A 15,227-nucleotide genomic window follows, 5' to 3' on the forward strand; every position below is an offset into this window, starting at 1 on the left:
CCATTTTTTGCTGCTATTCCCTGATGCCTGTCAGACTGTGCATTGAGTCTCTGCCTAAACCCAACCAGTAGAGCACTAAAATATACATTAGAGCTTTGTTTAGGATTTGTTTTTTACCCCCATCGCAATTAGGCATATGTTGTGTCCAGTCCCAATGTTTTATTGATATATCAGCCAGGCTCGATCCCACTCGTTTCTGGCAAATATGCAGCAGAATCAGAGCTGAAATGTAATAGGGATTTCAACTGTCTTCCAGCTAATGTGTTCACTATATACTTGCCGCTGATGTATATTATGTATACTATGTGTTACTGTGTCTTGTATAGAAAACTTTTTCTTCTGTCCTTGTGGGATTAGCCGTCTCCAAATGCATAAATCATGAGAAGTAAAGGAATATAAACTAGGTTAGAATGGCTGCGGGTTAACAAACAGTACTTGTCTGCTACTTGAAGTCAAAGTGTTTACCTGAATACTTCGAGGACCTTTGGCAGTATTGGAAAAGGTATGCCTTTTACAATTACTTACCAAGATAGATTAGCATTTGTTGTTCGCAATTTTCTCCCAACTAAGACTTTACTTCCTCAAAGAGAATTTTCTATTCCTCAGTGAACAGCCTTTTCTATAAAAGTATGATAGAAATTGTCTGTGACAACCGCCACTCAAACTGAGCGGCCCATAACGACAAGAGAGCCAAGGACAGGCTTAATACTATTTATAAATCTCTGAAATGGCAGGGTTTGCAGGAAAGTGTGAAGGAATAAGGGATGGAGGGTAGGAGGTGGTATGTTTTTTTTTCTATCACCCCAAAGCCTCTTATGACCTCAGTGTTCCTCCAGTCTAAACATAGCCCCACTCCAAATACAATAGAGCCTTCCATTCCAGTGCATCCCCTAAACAAGCAATTTAATCGCTGTCACGCTGCAATGTTGCTGTTTGTTTCTGAAAAGAATTATCTGAAGTTTTCTAACAAAAAATATCTATTTCATCCCTGCACTCAGTTCACTCCACTGTATATGCAAGCACAAAGGTTTCCTATTTCTGTTCATTAATTTTCCAAATGAAATATTCCTAATCCCAAAAATAGTTTTATCCTGCACACCATAATTTCAACTCTTGACTCTAAGGCTCCTTACTTTTCCAAGAGCACAGCAAGTGTTCAGTCCTACAACATCCACTTCTAAGAAGTCCCAAAGGATTAGCAAGATTATTGAATCACGGCTTTAGATAATACCATCAGTTACAGTTTACTTCTGAGAACAGATGCAGAAAGGGGCAATATGGCAATGTTGTGAATGTGCTAATGATAGCAGCAGACTTTTCCTCCAAATAAGCAGATGCGGTGAAGTTTGAACAGCTGTCAAACGTGATGAGCGTGACACAAGCGCCTGCAGTGGAAACTGTGGGACTTTTCCTATGATATAGCAGCCTACACACCAACTGAACATAGCAGATGACAAACCACGCTATCTGTGCAACACCTGGCGTTTCACTTTGAGAAGAGGTTTAGAGTGCAGGAGAATCCTAATGTAGTCAAATGCAGGTTATTCAGGTAAAGTGAGAGGAGCTTAGATGATTAAAAATATTACAACAAAAGAGGCACATCATACTCTGTAGGCACTGCGGCACAGAATACATTAGGTCCTAACTCCATGATTCTTTTTATAAAAGTCAGTCTGATTTAATCCTTATGTCACTGGTTGCATCTGTTTGTGTCAAGACACTGATGTCTTTTTCAAGGATCATTTTGGTACAGAGCACTAGATTTATTTATTTTTTTATCTGTAGAGGTGTTGATATGTTGGTCTCTGAGATTCATGCCTCCAACCTAATCCAATAAAGGTGACTGTAATTCTGTTTGTAAAGCTCAAAACATTGGGAAATGTTGTTTGACACACTCAACAGCAGATAATGTCATGGTTGCTTTGGATGATCTACTCAACATGTACTCAACAGTTTACTTTGACTTTAATTTCCTTCATTGTGTTGTTATTTTTGTGCATTTTGAGGTCACTGCAATTTTCTGCTGGGTTTTTTTTCTATTCCATACTACAAAATTACTGTATATATAGGAAAATGGTTACACAGAAGAGTCAATGTTCTTGCTCTGGCTACAATTTTAGTGTCTACTGGAAGCCTGTCAGTTTGTGTAACCATTCTCTCTTTATCTTCTCGCTTTTTTTGTTTTGGTATACTTCTCTTTCGCTTCTCTTATCCTTCACCTTGTCTCACTATCTGTCTTTTTCTTTTCCTTCTCTCTCTCTCTCCTTTCTTGTGCAACTTTTCATGACTTGTTCGAGAAGGACTATGGAGTAGGCTAACATAAATCAAAAAGTATGTATGTCAGTGCTCTGTTGCCTACGCAGCACTACATCTCTGAAGAACCCCCCCAGGGCATAACGATTGGTAGTATGTAAACACAAACAACAATAGGTGATTTGCATTAAGGAAATTGCAAATAAACACATATATTTAAAATGTTAAAGCACATTTCACCTTTCAGACACACAAGCTGTTGTGGCAAAAATAAACCAAGAGCACAAAAATAACACAAGGACATTACATGTGTGAAAATGTAAATAGCAGTTGTTATACAGCAGAATTGTACAATTTCTTGCAGCCATTTGTTTCCATACTGTATATTAAAGCTACTGCTCTGCTACCACTCTAAGATGTTTGTCATTGTGTAAATCTTTCCACAAATGACAGATTTACCACTGTCATTGTGCATATATTTGTTGTCAGAAGCAAATAGTCAGTGTTGAGTAGACTTTCATAACAAAACTTTTATTTTGTTTTGCAATTTGCGCACAAAAAAGCAAAAAATAAGAGTGTACTTTATTTCACTGTGGAAAAATACTGCTATTACAATTAGACTGTGGCTTTTCAACACCACTGACAAACCTTTCAAAGACAGAGCAAACTCTCTAAAATTTTTATCTTTTTCCCCCAAGATCTATCCAGAGCTGTCTAACAACCATTTAAACATTAATTTCTTTTTGCAGTTGTGAGCAGATTAATTTGGTCTCTTTTCTGGGGCAAATGTCTTCAAGATTGAAACTGGGACATTACAGCACTGCAGTACAGGTAGAATGTTCATATTTATCTTTAGTTATTGATATAATAATATATTTAAGCTACTGTTTGGTCATATAATTGTCAGTTTAACTTTACCAGTGAAGCATTTTATCTGAATTATTCTAAAGTTATGAATTAAAAAGTAATATGCATACTTCCTCTCCATCCATAAACTTACTGAGCTGACAAGGGCTGCAGAATGCTATTGAACACCCTTGAAAAATGTGGACCATAAATGAAGTGTTTATTTGTAAAACTAAAGTGAAGAATGAGTCTTCCATCTCAATGCATCTCAAGAGTCTTTTTTTTTTTTTTTTAACACATTTCCAAACTGTTTTAAAGCCATCTGTCATGCTGTCTACCTGGGCATTAGCATAAATAAATAAATAAATATTTTATAACACACTAAGATTTTTTTTTTTTTCTTTTTTGAGGCATGTAATCATTCCTTACCATCTGCAGATGTTACATTATGATGTTAGGGAATAATAAATATCAGAAGACTCATATCCAGAAAATGTCTCATCTACTGAGGCTAATAAAAGGCAGACTGATGTAAAGGTTCTTATAGTATAGACTTAAGACCATCTTTTGCATCACTAGTCATCTATGGATCCTATGGGAGATTATTTTACGTGAGAGGCATGTATTTCACAGCAGGCTGGGTTTGGCATAACTCCACTAAACAATCATTCCTGTTTCTATAGATAGACTTGTTACTCGTGCAACCACAAAGTGATTGTTTTTCTTAGTGCAGTGATAACAAAACACCTCCTGGACTAAAGACTTATGATGTACAGTCTTATATTACCTGAATTACAGGTTCAGTGTGTGGCATTTAGTGATATCTAGGTCAAGTTGCAGATCGCGGTGCAGCGGTTCCATAGAAATGCCCTTTGTCTGTCTGACCATCTGCCTGTCTGCAGTATTATTGAAACGTACTATATGGATTTTCTTTAAATCTGGTGAAAGGGTTGGCTGTAGACTCTCCTAAGCCCAGTTGCCACTGGTACCAGGGACAGATACAGTTTCATCTGTGTTGCCATGGTTATGCTACTCAATGCAAGTATACACATACTATACATCCATTTAACCAGAAGGACATCAGCTAAAAGCTTGACAAACACACAATTGTCAGACAACCGAACACAATCCTAACAAGTCCTTAAATGGGAAAACATCTAAAACAAAAAGTCTGAGACCAGCAAATGCCATGAAGACAAAGGAGTGAAAAAACAAAGGTCGCATTATGACATGATTACATAGTTGGTCTTATCTTTGCTGTTTTCTGATCATAACTTGGTTTTATATGAATGAAATTACTGCTCTCAGCTACTCCATTGTTGAAATGAATATGACTGGTAACAAATGTCCCAGGGTTGAAGAGGTAAAACAAATCCCTTAAGATATGGAGTAGAAAAGGGGCGGAGTCTAGAACTACTCACTTTCTTTATCAGCAACTACAATGCAGTAAATTAATGAAAGTCTGATACTTAAAAATATAGATAAACCGCTGGAATGAACAGATATACAAGAGGAAAACAACCTGATCTGTGGTTTGTTTGTAGTTTAACAATATGGTGAAACAAGAATATGAGTGGACTGTTGGCCTTGGCAGAGGTCTAGGCTCTCTGTGTGCACTTTAAGTTAATTGTTGTCACATGGAGAATGAAGGCTTGGCAGTGGAAAGAATCATCTCCTAAACTGTATAAAAGGCATGTCGTTCCCAGTGTAGACTCCAGGTCAAATGCTGCGTTCCAGAGTGCTGGGAGATGGGAAGTTTCTGATGTCCAACTCGGTAAAATGCATCGGAACGCTTGTCCAAGCCGGAGGTCCTTGTTGCAAAGTGGGGCCAGATAGAAGTACCCTGACCTCACGGCGAACTACAACGAGACGCCAACACAACAATGGCGGCACACAGTGTGCAAGTTCACAATGAAAAATACTTCACAATGTATAACTAGCTCATCCGTCATTTTGCTTCTTCCATCTCATTTGCGTATATGAGAACACTGTACTGTCAACAGCCAAAATGCCTCTTCAGTAACAAAGCAGCTAGGATCTGCGATCTCCATGTTTGTTGTTTATTACCTCCGCCAAGTGAAACGGAGGAGGTAATGTTGTCATCGGGATTTGTCTGTCTGTCTGTTTGTTTGTTTGTCTGTCTGTTAGCAAGATAACGCAAAAAGTTGTGGACGGATTTTCATGAAATTTTCAGGAAATGCTGATACTGACACAAGGAACAAATTATTAAATTTTGGTGGTGATTGGGGTGGGGGGGCATTGATGAAATTTTCAGAAAATGTTGATTCTGGCACGAGGAACAAATGATTAAATTTTGGAGGTGATTGGGGGGGGTGGGCTGATCTGCCTTGGTGGAGGTCTGTGCTCTCCGAGGGCTTTTCTAGTGCTCAACATGGATCTACTGGAATACTTTGAGGTGGGATGTAGTTAACTCCAAGTGAGATATAGTCTACGTCCCAGCACTCTGGAATGCAGCATCAGTGACACACTATGAGCATGGACAATGGTCATTTTTGTTAGCTAACATTAGCCTAACTTTATGCAGCTGCAGACAGTAATGCACAACAAAGAACAAAACCAAATCAGATATGTTGGACTTTTGAACCCTACTTTTATTCCTTCTTCTTTAGGCCACATTTCTCAAGTATGTGTCCCTTGTTCGACCACCATGTTTGTTTTTTCCTCTCATTTTTCTCTTTAACTTCACCCCAATTAGTGAGTTCAATCAAGAGTTTCATGCCTTAGCCCAACCTTTTACTATGCTTGAGAACCGAGTCCATCCTGGTGACCCCACACAAGATGGTCTTTATAAAGCCTTGCCATGTTTCAGATTCATAAAGCTGTGTCTCATGTCCTTACTTTTTTGAGTTTGCTCCACCATGACAGAACTGGCTTTTTAGGGGATATTAATTCTGATACCCATTCAAACATTATAGATGAAAGAAAGTAAAAAAAAATAAGGGGAGCTCATATTCAGGCAATGAAAACACAATTTTAATTTCACTGTCACAATACACCAATGTCGGTCCAAATTCCATCCCACCCTGGCCTCCGGCAGGATCGATGACCCAGCACTGCCCCATTCAATGCACCCATGACAGTTGAATAAAAGCAAAAATATTGTAAAAGAAAAAGCTAAATCATTCCACAAAAATAAACACGCTTTTGTTCTTTTCATGGGAACTATTGCTTTGTTTCTTATCTTTTTTTTTCTTCTTTGTATTTTTAAGCGCTGTTCATAAAAAATAAACAACTGATAGATGATGGCTTGCAGCAATTTCTGAAAAAAAATCTTTTCTGATAATTAGAATAACTCTTATTTAAAGCTTTAACTATTGTACATGTGTAAATGGCAGATGGATAGGAATGACATTTGTTGGAACTGCTTTCCAATGTAGAATGGCAGTTCAAGGATAGTGTATATTGTTGATTTGATTTAATAGAAAACACGAATAATAAAGCTGCGGTAATTATCTTTACACTTTTTTCACTATGAATCTGTAGAATTACTGAGACTCCTTCACTGCACATTTCTGTCTTGACAACCTGCCACTGCTGCCCCCTCTGTGCTCTGCTACAATTACAAGATTAATGGACAGGGTGGATTTTGGTTCACAGGAATTAATTGTGTCTCATTTTACTCCCATGCCCCGACAGATGAAACAATCAGGGCAGTAAACCTGGTGGTGATTCTTGTCAACATGAGTGCAGATGCAAATTAATAGATGCTCAACAGGCCATAGCTTTTCAGAGCAGGTTTTTGTACATTATATAGCTGATCCCTCTGAGTCTGAGACATGTTTGTTTTCGCCAAATAAAAAAGAAAAAAAAAGAGCCTTGTCACTGCCATGTTTTTTTTTAGTGGTGTTAGATTATGGAGATCTACTTTATATGAATGTATCATCAAAATGTCTTCAAATGGTTGACACAGTTTATCATGCTTCTCTGAGGTTTATCACTAATTCTAAAGCCATGACACATCATTGTGAGTTGTATTCCCGAGTGGGTTGGCCTGTCCTGTCCACTAGGATGCTGGGGCACTAGTACACCTTTATTTCCAAGGCCATACTTGGATTACAGCCTTCCTGTATCTGTAGTTTAACCCTTGTATGGTGTTCAGATTTTTGTTATTCAGCCATTGATCGTGGGTGTGGTGGACCCGCTGCATTTGTGGGTTTTTAATTCAACATAATCAAACAATTTAATGTTAAAAGTACTCGACAGATGTTTACTTCATCCCAATTGCAAGCAACATAAAATGCATTTATGTTCAATATTTGCCTTTTGCCTTTGCTAAATCACATTTATGAGTGCTACTCCTTTTTATTTTATTTTTTTTATTTTTTTAATAAAATGTAATATAATCAAGATATGAGAGGAAAGAATTCATTAAAAAATAACTACTCATCATTTTTCTTTTAATAAAAATTCAAAACAGGTCCCACAGACCCAAACACCATACAACGGTTAATAACAAGAAGAAGTGTTGATTCTTGTCTGCGATCAAATGAGCATTTGTTCCTCTTTGTGCCATTCGCCCATACAGAACTGGGTAAAAGGGTATTTGTCTACTCTGCTCCTTGCACATAGAATATGTTGCTGAAAGACTGGAAACTGACTGAATTGATCTCCTTAAATGCTTTTAAATCCAAAATCAAAGTGCTAGAGACTAACTCAATGACTTGCACATGTTTTTCATAGCGTAACCCTGAAATATTGCTTGTCTCACCGGGGCTGTGGGTAAGGCAGGTTACACTGGTATTCGTGGTGTTGATATGTTTTGCTGTCTTCCGTGCTAATAATCACCAAACGGCAGGACAGTTTCAGCATGCTTTATCGTCAGCAGCTCAGGACCACATACGCTGCTCACGCTCCACCATGGACATAACTCTCGTGTTACGCCAAAACAGGTCGTACCACAAACAATAGGCGGGAACCAAAATATTAAGAAAGGCAAGAAGAAACATAATAAAAGAATATATAATATAAATTGAGTAAATAATTAATGAAATAATATGTAAATTACAACATAAACAAATTTCAAAATAATAAAAAAATTAATGATTTGGAAATAAAATAATATTCAAATTAAATGTTACAATAGTTTGACATGTTCTGTAAATTCTTGTATGTTGTAACTGTGTGTTGTATTTCATGCTCTGCCTCTTGGCCACGACTCCTGTGGAAAAGAGGTTCTTAATCTCAATGGGATCTTTTTTCCTGGTTAAATAAAGAATAAAATAAAAAAAAAATGTTCTCATAGTTGGAGTCCAAGCGTGTTATACTGTACATATAATTCAACACCTTTATTTGTCTGTATTTACCTTCAGCAGTACAACTCTGCCCATGCATTCAGTTGTGAGGATCTACTGGTGAATCTTATCAAAATTATGTTTAGGTCAAAATTAAATGTTAAATGTACCATATGCTGACCTACAAGTCCCATGTGTCGTATCAAAGGGTATACGGATAAATGTCAGAGTATGGCTGTTCTGGTTGGAGAATTTGTTTAGTAATGGCTTGTTTTCATAAAATGACAAGCTAATTATGGCTGTGGAGATTTTTTTTTTCTCCATAGGTGAGACACAGGGATAATTTGGTCTCCTCATCAGTCCACACTACCCTTTACTACAATCAGCCATGTTTTTGTGCTTTTTGGAAATAATTGGGATCACAGGTGGTCAGTCATGTGACTTAAAGGTCTTTAAAGTGTTCCCATCTCCCCGTTAGCATTAGCATTAAGGCTTTGTTGAAAAGGGTAAAAACCTCCTCAAATGAGCATAAAAACATGTTTTCAAAAGTGAGGTTTTGCCATTTATGTAAATATTTTCTTGCATGTTCTACCTGTGTCTGCGTGGGTTCCCTCCAGGTATTCCAATTTCCTCCCACCATACAAAAACATGTACTTAATGAGGTTGATTGGTCGATCTAAATAGCCTGTAGGTGTGAATGTAAGAGTGAAGGGTTGTTTGTCTGTCAGTCCTGTGATGAACTGGCAACATGTCCAGGGTGTACACAGACTTCAAGCACCCCTCACAAGGATTAAGTGGCTCAGAAAATGATGGAATAAATGATAGAAAACTTAAAATTTTTTGCAGTAAATACATTTATGACAACACACTTTATAGAGATAGATGCTTGATAACCTGCTCAGGATGTATTAGGATTATGAATTAAAAAAGAAAACTTTATCACCAGTCGCTTTTCCATTGACCCTCAAATTGCACAAATATAACTTGCGCATAACAATTTACCTAATGGATAAACGATAATTTCGCCAAAAGTCTCATTTTTCAATTAAAAGTTTTTGCACTGGCAAGAGGTGGTTTTTTGGGCGTAGCGCAAATGGTATATCACGTAAAACTGCAATAAAAAGACCTTTTTACGCAACTATTAATGGTGAATTAAAGGTGAATTAAAAAAAACGGATGTTGATGAATGTTACAACAAGCGAAGAAGAAGAAACATGTCGGGGTATGTGTGAACACACCAGTAAACCCAGTCATTGTTTAATTTAGTACAAGATAAAGGGGTAATATATAATGATAATGAATATAGAGTATCTGTAAATCAACACCATATTTACGTTCGTTGCCATGTTTATGGAATGACTTCTCGTGTCATCTCGTGATAATAAATATACGAATCATCACATTTGTGATTTAATGGAAAAACCGACATTACACACTTCTGTTTCTTCAACGTTTAGTAAATATCGGTAAAGTTTTGCGCAGATGTCCAATGGAAAAGCGACTACTGATTATTTGCCTAAAATATGCTAACAATAAAACCCAAAAACGATATACAGTATATTAGAACCAAAGGAATAGATATCAACCACTAAAACATTGTGTATTGAGTTAACATGAACAAACACAGGCACAGAATTTAACCTTATTTAGTTTAAAGCCTTGAATGAGAACATTAATACTGTCATTATGTCAAACTAGTCAACTACAGATTTCCTTACCTGAGCATAAAGCCTAGAGAAAAGGAAAATGGGCAATGTTAGTCTGACTCAGTTGTGATGGTTTAATATTTAGATTTTTGTAGGGATTCATGAAATTTACAGTTTGACTGAGGCTGATTTTCCTTTTTTAAAAATAAGCTTAAACCTTAAAAATGTCTATTTTTTTACCTGGCATGAATGTCCTTACTTTTGACTTAAAGCTAAGAAACACATGTGGTGTCTCTGGCCTTGGATTTACTGCTAGTAATGATATTATAAGATGTTACAGCCGGTTCAGTGTCTAAAACATTCCTTTTCACACAGAGAATCTCCTAATCTGGCCGTCTACTGTGGAGTGTTGGGGAATGGCACGAATCCTTTGAGCCATTTTGAGTTTCCAGTGATGGATATTGGCAAACAGCTTGCCTCTGTGAGTAAGGATAACCTTCCATTTGATCAATCTTGCACCCGTCTCTAAGACTATACCCCCCAATAAATCAATAGCCTAGATGTGTTTGTCCTGCTGCTTTCCATTCTCCTCCAGCCCCTTCCATATGCTCCTGTCCTGAAGAACCTTTCTTTCCTCTTACTACTCTCAACACGTCTTCTTTGATACCCATGTCGCTTTGTTCTCCCTTAAATCTTTTCTTTTCTTTTTAGCTTATTTGTTCAACCTGATCTTAAACAGTTGCAAAATGCGCCCCCTACTAATTTGCCATGATACAGTATTCCACAGTATTTCCTAGTGTTTGTCATCAAACAGTACTTCACACTTGGCTGTCGCTTTCGGGTTAATTTTACAGAGAACAAAGGAAACTTTTCACATGCAGCACCGAGGGAGAAGCCTTTTTGGACTGTGAAAGCTACAAGATATGGAAAACCAAACACAGAGGGGATTTGATTGAGAGTTGGGACAAGTGGCAATTTATCATCATACAATGAAGTAAAGCAGTGAGAACAACAGGGCTAAGGGTGTAAGCATTAATATTTTTCCATTAAGATTATTCCAGCCCGGTGAAAAAAAAAATACAATTTTTGCTTTTAATTTCATGTTAGAACAGAGTCATTATTTTGTAATACTCATAGGAACATGTTTGTAGATGCCGCAATTAAATTTCCTGAACAAAACACTTTTGGAACGGCTGTACATTCCCAGCAGAATTGCTGGTCGCATTCTCTCTTTCCTAAGATTTAGCGGAAGGGGGTGTTTTCTAATGACTTCAAATAATCTCACAGAGCGTCAGCCACATATACCAATTATTAATTAGAAACTGGAAATCCCACTGAGATCTTGCCTTAGTGCAGTAAAGGAAAGAATTAGGTAGTCTCATAGTTGTCAACCTCCAATCCTTTTCAAGCAAAGCAAATGTAGGAGGAACTGTCAAGTGTTCACATGAGATGTACAGTATAGAAATATGAATGTCTTAATCTTTGGTCATGTTGTATGACATATACCTGCTGTTCATCCTTCTGTTGAAATGTCTCAGTGTAAATTATGTCAGTCTGGTAAATGCCAGGTTTAAATGTTCACTTTTCTTTTTAAAGGTGTCCTGCCATACAAAACTGTTTTTACTTGTATTTTTTAAAATATGTTCGGTCCATAGGTGTTCATGTTATGTAGTGAATTTGAAAATGAACCGTTGCTTCCTCTGTCTGCTATTGCCACTGAAAATAAATAGACGGAGAAATGGGTGATTTAGAAAAGCTGGTCAGTGTGACGTGTTAATGCCTGAGCTCATTACTATTCATGAGCTCAGCCAGGTGAGACCACGCCCACAGAATTTGTCTAGCTCTATGACAGTTTTCATATACAGCAAGCTGGGGTGCCGTAAAAAGGGGGGGGGGGGGGGGTATACATGATAAATTCATGGGGCAGTGGAGGGGGCCCAGTGGATACAGGTTAGAAGTTGTGAAAATTCCATGTAAGGTCAGCCGTACAAGAGAGGCAAAGAAGCTGGGAGTCAGACGTTCAAAGCATGTTAAGTTTCATTTTCAGTTACCGGCAGTTCCTCTACTTGTTGTACAGGGTAAAGGATGCTGAAAAGCCAGGCTCTCATTGGCTAGCTGTTAGCCAATCAGAGTCAAGCAGATTAGCATGTTGAATATTCATGGTAACTGGTGCAAATCGAGCTGAGTCTTCCAGCAGGATTTCTATACCCTGTTAGAATGGATGGAAACTTGGTAACCAAGGCACGTTTTCCTCAAAAAATGTTAGAGTCCATGGTAGAACTTCAGAAATTACCACAAAAGTAATGAAATATGTGTGGCAAGGCACCTTTAATTATGAATACATATTCTAAATTCAACACTTAAGCTACCACTTAAATTCATGGATTAACATGTACATAGACCACTCCCCCTGCAGGTTTATTAGTCCAGTTTCCCCCACCAGTTATCAGAACTGAAGAAGTCTCTTGGATGAGAGACAAAATGTTTTCAAAAGAGCTAAACTAGTCCAGTTGAACCGAGAAGAACTACCAAGAAGAACAATGATCTGGGCAAATGAGAACCTCCACAGATACATATTCTAAGGGGTTTCATAAATCCCTTTCTCTGTCTATGGCCAGACAACAAATGGAACAGCTCATCTCTCATCATCATTAACCAAGTGGCTAGTCTTCTATGTGAGCACTATTAAAGTAAAAGTGTCATTACCACAGCACTGTCTATTCATTACAACCATCAATGCCTATTGATGTCTGTCTTCATCTAATCATAGAACTCCTCTGAACGCACTTGTCTTCATCTATAACCTCCCTCTCACATTACACTAGATTAATGTCAAATTACTTCTTTTTTGCAGTGTTCAGTGTTGCTATTGTATCCCCTGTGCTCATAAAGCATCAATCCTGTAGATGGCAGGACAGTGGGGTTGTTAAACGGAGCAAACGCACATGAAGTTTTTGCACATAGAAATTCACAGAAAAGAAACTTTTTTCTTCAGTGAGAACTTAAGTCAATGCAGTTCAGTGAAACACACTCACCTTTAATCAAATCAATATATACAAATGGCTTTGTCAATTTCAACCTACAGTTAGTGCTTGGATATTTACTTCAGATGTTGAAATCTTGACTTGATGAACTATGTCTTGTAAAACTGGGTTGAATAAATGCACACTATCATCAGACTTTTAGTAGCAAAGGCAGGGAAAGGCAGTGGGTGGAGCATGTTGGAACACTGCAGTTCAGTGATGATAAACAGAGGAGTGGATAAGTTGCCAAAGCAAAGGTTTAACTTTGAGCTAAACTGTGTAACTTCTATATTTAACTTCTTAGGTGTCCAGACAAGCTCCCTTTAGGTTTTAAACACTTTCATAATACCCATAACAATGTGAAGCACATCATTTTTTAGTAGGTGAAACTCAGTTTTCTGTCCTAATAGGCTCCAACAGTCAGAAAATAACAAAGGCAAGCTTTTGCAACCAGTATAAAGGGCAATTTTCAGGAAAGAATCATTTAGCCAGGTACCAATATATGAATTAAAATAGTGAAAACAGTTCTTACTCCTGTCTTCATTTTTTAATGTGCCTCCAGACTGATCCAACCTATTTCTTGCAATATTTCAAGTAGTTGAGAATGGGAGTAATATAACATGTGTGATTTCTCTAGGAAATGAAACATCACTGGTTCTGACATATGGAGGATGACTAGGACACCACATTTTAAAACAGAAATAGAGGCAGTTTGGCTAACAATAATTACTATAAATAGTATCAACTTTATTTTTTAACTAAATATCTCAGTGGCCGTCTGTCAGAAATGTTGAAATGGAATTTATACCCTGTCCACACTGATGCAGATACTTCGCATTTTTTGTTTTTGTTTGTTTTTTATGTTTGGCCTCTAGGTTGTGTCATCCATCCACACATATGAATCACATTTAGTATTTATTATTTATTTATTCAGTTTCAGGACAGTGTGTATTGGCATTAGTTGCAAAGAACAAGATGCATGCACCAGATTTATCAGAGAAGCTAAGTTCTGTCTGTTGTCCTGGACAAACGGCCAACATAATAAAACATCACATGGATTACAAAGTACTAATACAGTGGAAGAAAACTGTTAGACAATGAGAGATTTTGCTCTTGATTTCTCCATACTACCTGAGGTCAAGTGTCATAAAGATTAAGAAAAAGAGGCGCTATCTGAGCGTATAACTAGTTAGTTTTCTTTATTGCTTATAAAGCTAGAAAAATAATGTCACTGCTTCTTTGCTGGGATATTCTACATGCAGTTGAGTGCCACCTACTGGCCTGGCATGCCTTTTATGAGTGTTTGTAGGTGTATTTGTGTTCTTGTGTGTACAGAGATTTTTTAGTTAAATGAAGGTCCTGTAGACAGACATTTTGCTTTTTTTAATCTAGACAGAAAATCTGTGTAGTTTTTCAACACATCTGTTTTCGTCAGTATTCATACCAGTGTGAACAGGATGTTAGTACTTAGCTATGGTGTTGTAAAAATGATTTTGGTGCAATGAGCTTTTTATATGCTCAGGTTGGTGGCTCATGATGAGATACTTTGAAAATTTATGTTTGCATCAACCTCCACAGTACTTTACCAAATATATATTAAAAAAAACAACAACTTTATACTCCACAAACACAGCCACACTATTAAAATAAATGATATGATGATACAAAATGTGTTATATTAATGTGTGTATCTTAGGTTATTATGAAAGTGCTATTTATAAAAGTTAACAGGCATCTATATCACAAACATCATGCACCATCCATCTTTAAAAACTAAACAAAAAAAAAAAAAAATATATATATATATATTCATTTGAATACTGTTCAATTCTTCCTTCAGTTAATTAATGCTTCAGACATCGAATTCAACATCTGCTGATCAACCTTATCTTCTGTTCACTCACTCCACACAACAGATGCTCACTGTTTCTGTTAAGTTGCAATTTTAACAAAGCAGGGAAACAGGTTTTTAATGTGTTGCAATTTATTGGATGATGGTAACATGGAGTTAATTAAGTTATCTCCCCCGACAAGAAAGTTTAGCTTTGCCACACATTACCCCAATGTGGACTTAATGTTAATAAATATGTGATCATTGAAAAAGAGCTGGATAATCTTTTCTGATGCTCTGAATTTTTGCTGCTATAGCTCTTCAACCTTGGATACTTGTTTGTCCCTTCATCTCCTGAGCGTGTGATTACATGCGT

The sequence above is a fragment of the Sphaeramia orbicularis genome, chromosome 3 (genome assembly GCF_902148855.1).
Source record: "Sphaeramia orbicularis chromosome 3, fSphaOr1.1, whole genome shotgun sequence".
Taxonomy (NCBI): domain Eukaryota; kingdom Metazoa; phylum Chordata; class Actinopteri; order Kurtiformes; family Apogonidae; genus Sphaeramia; species Sphaeramia orbicularis.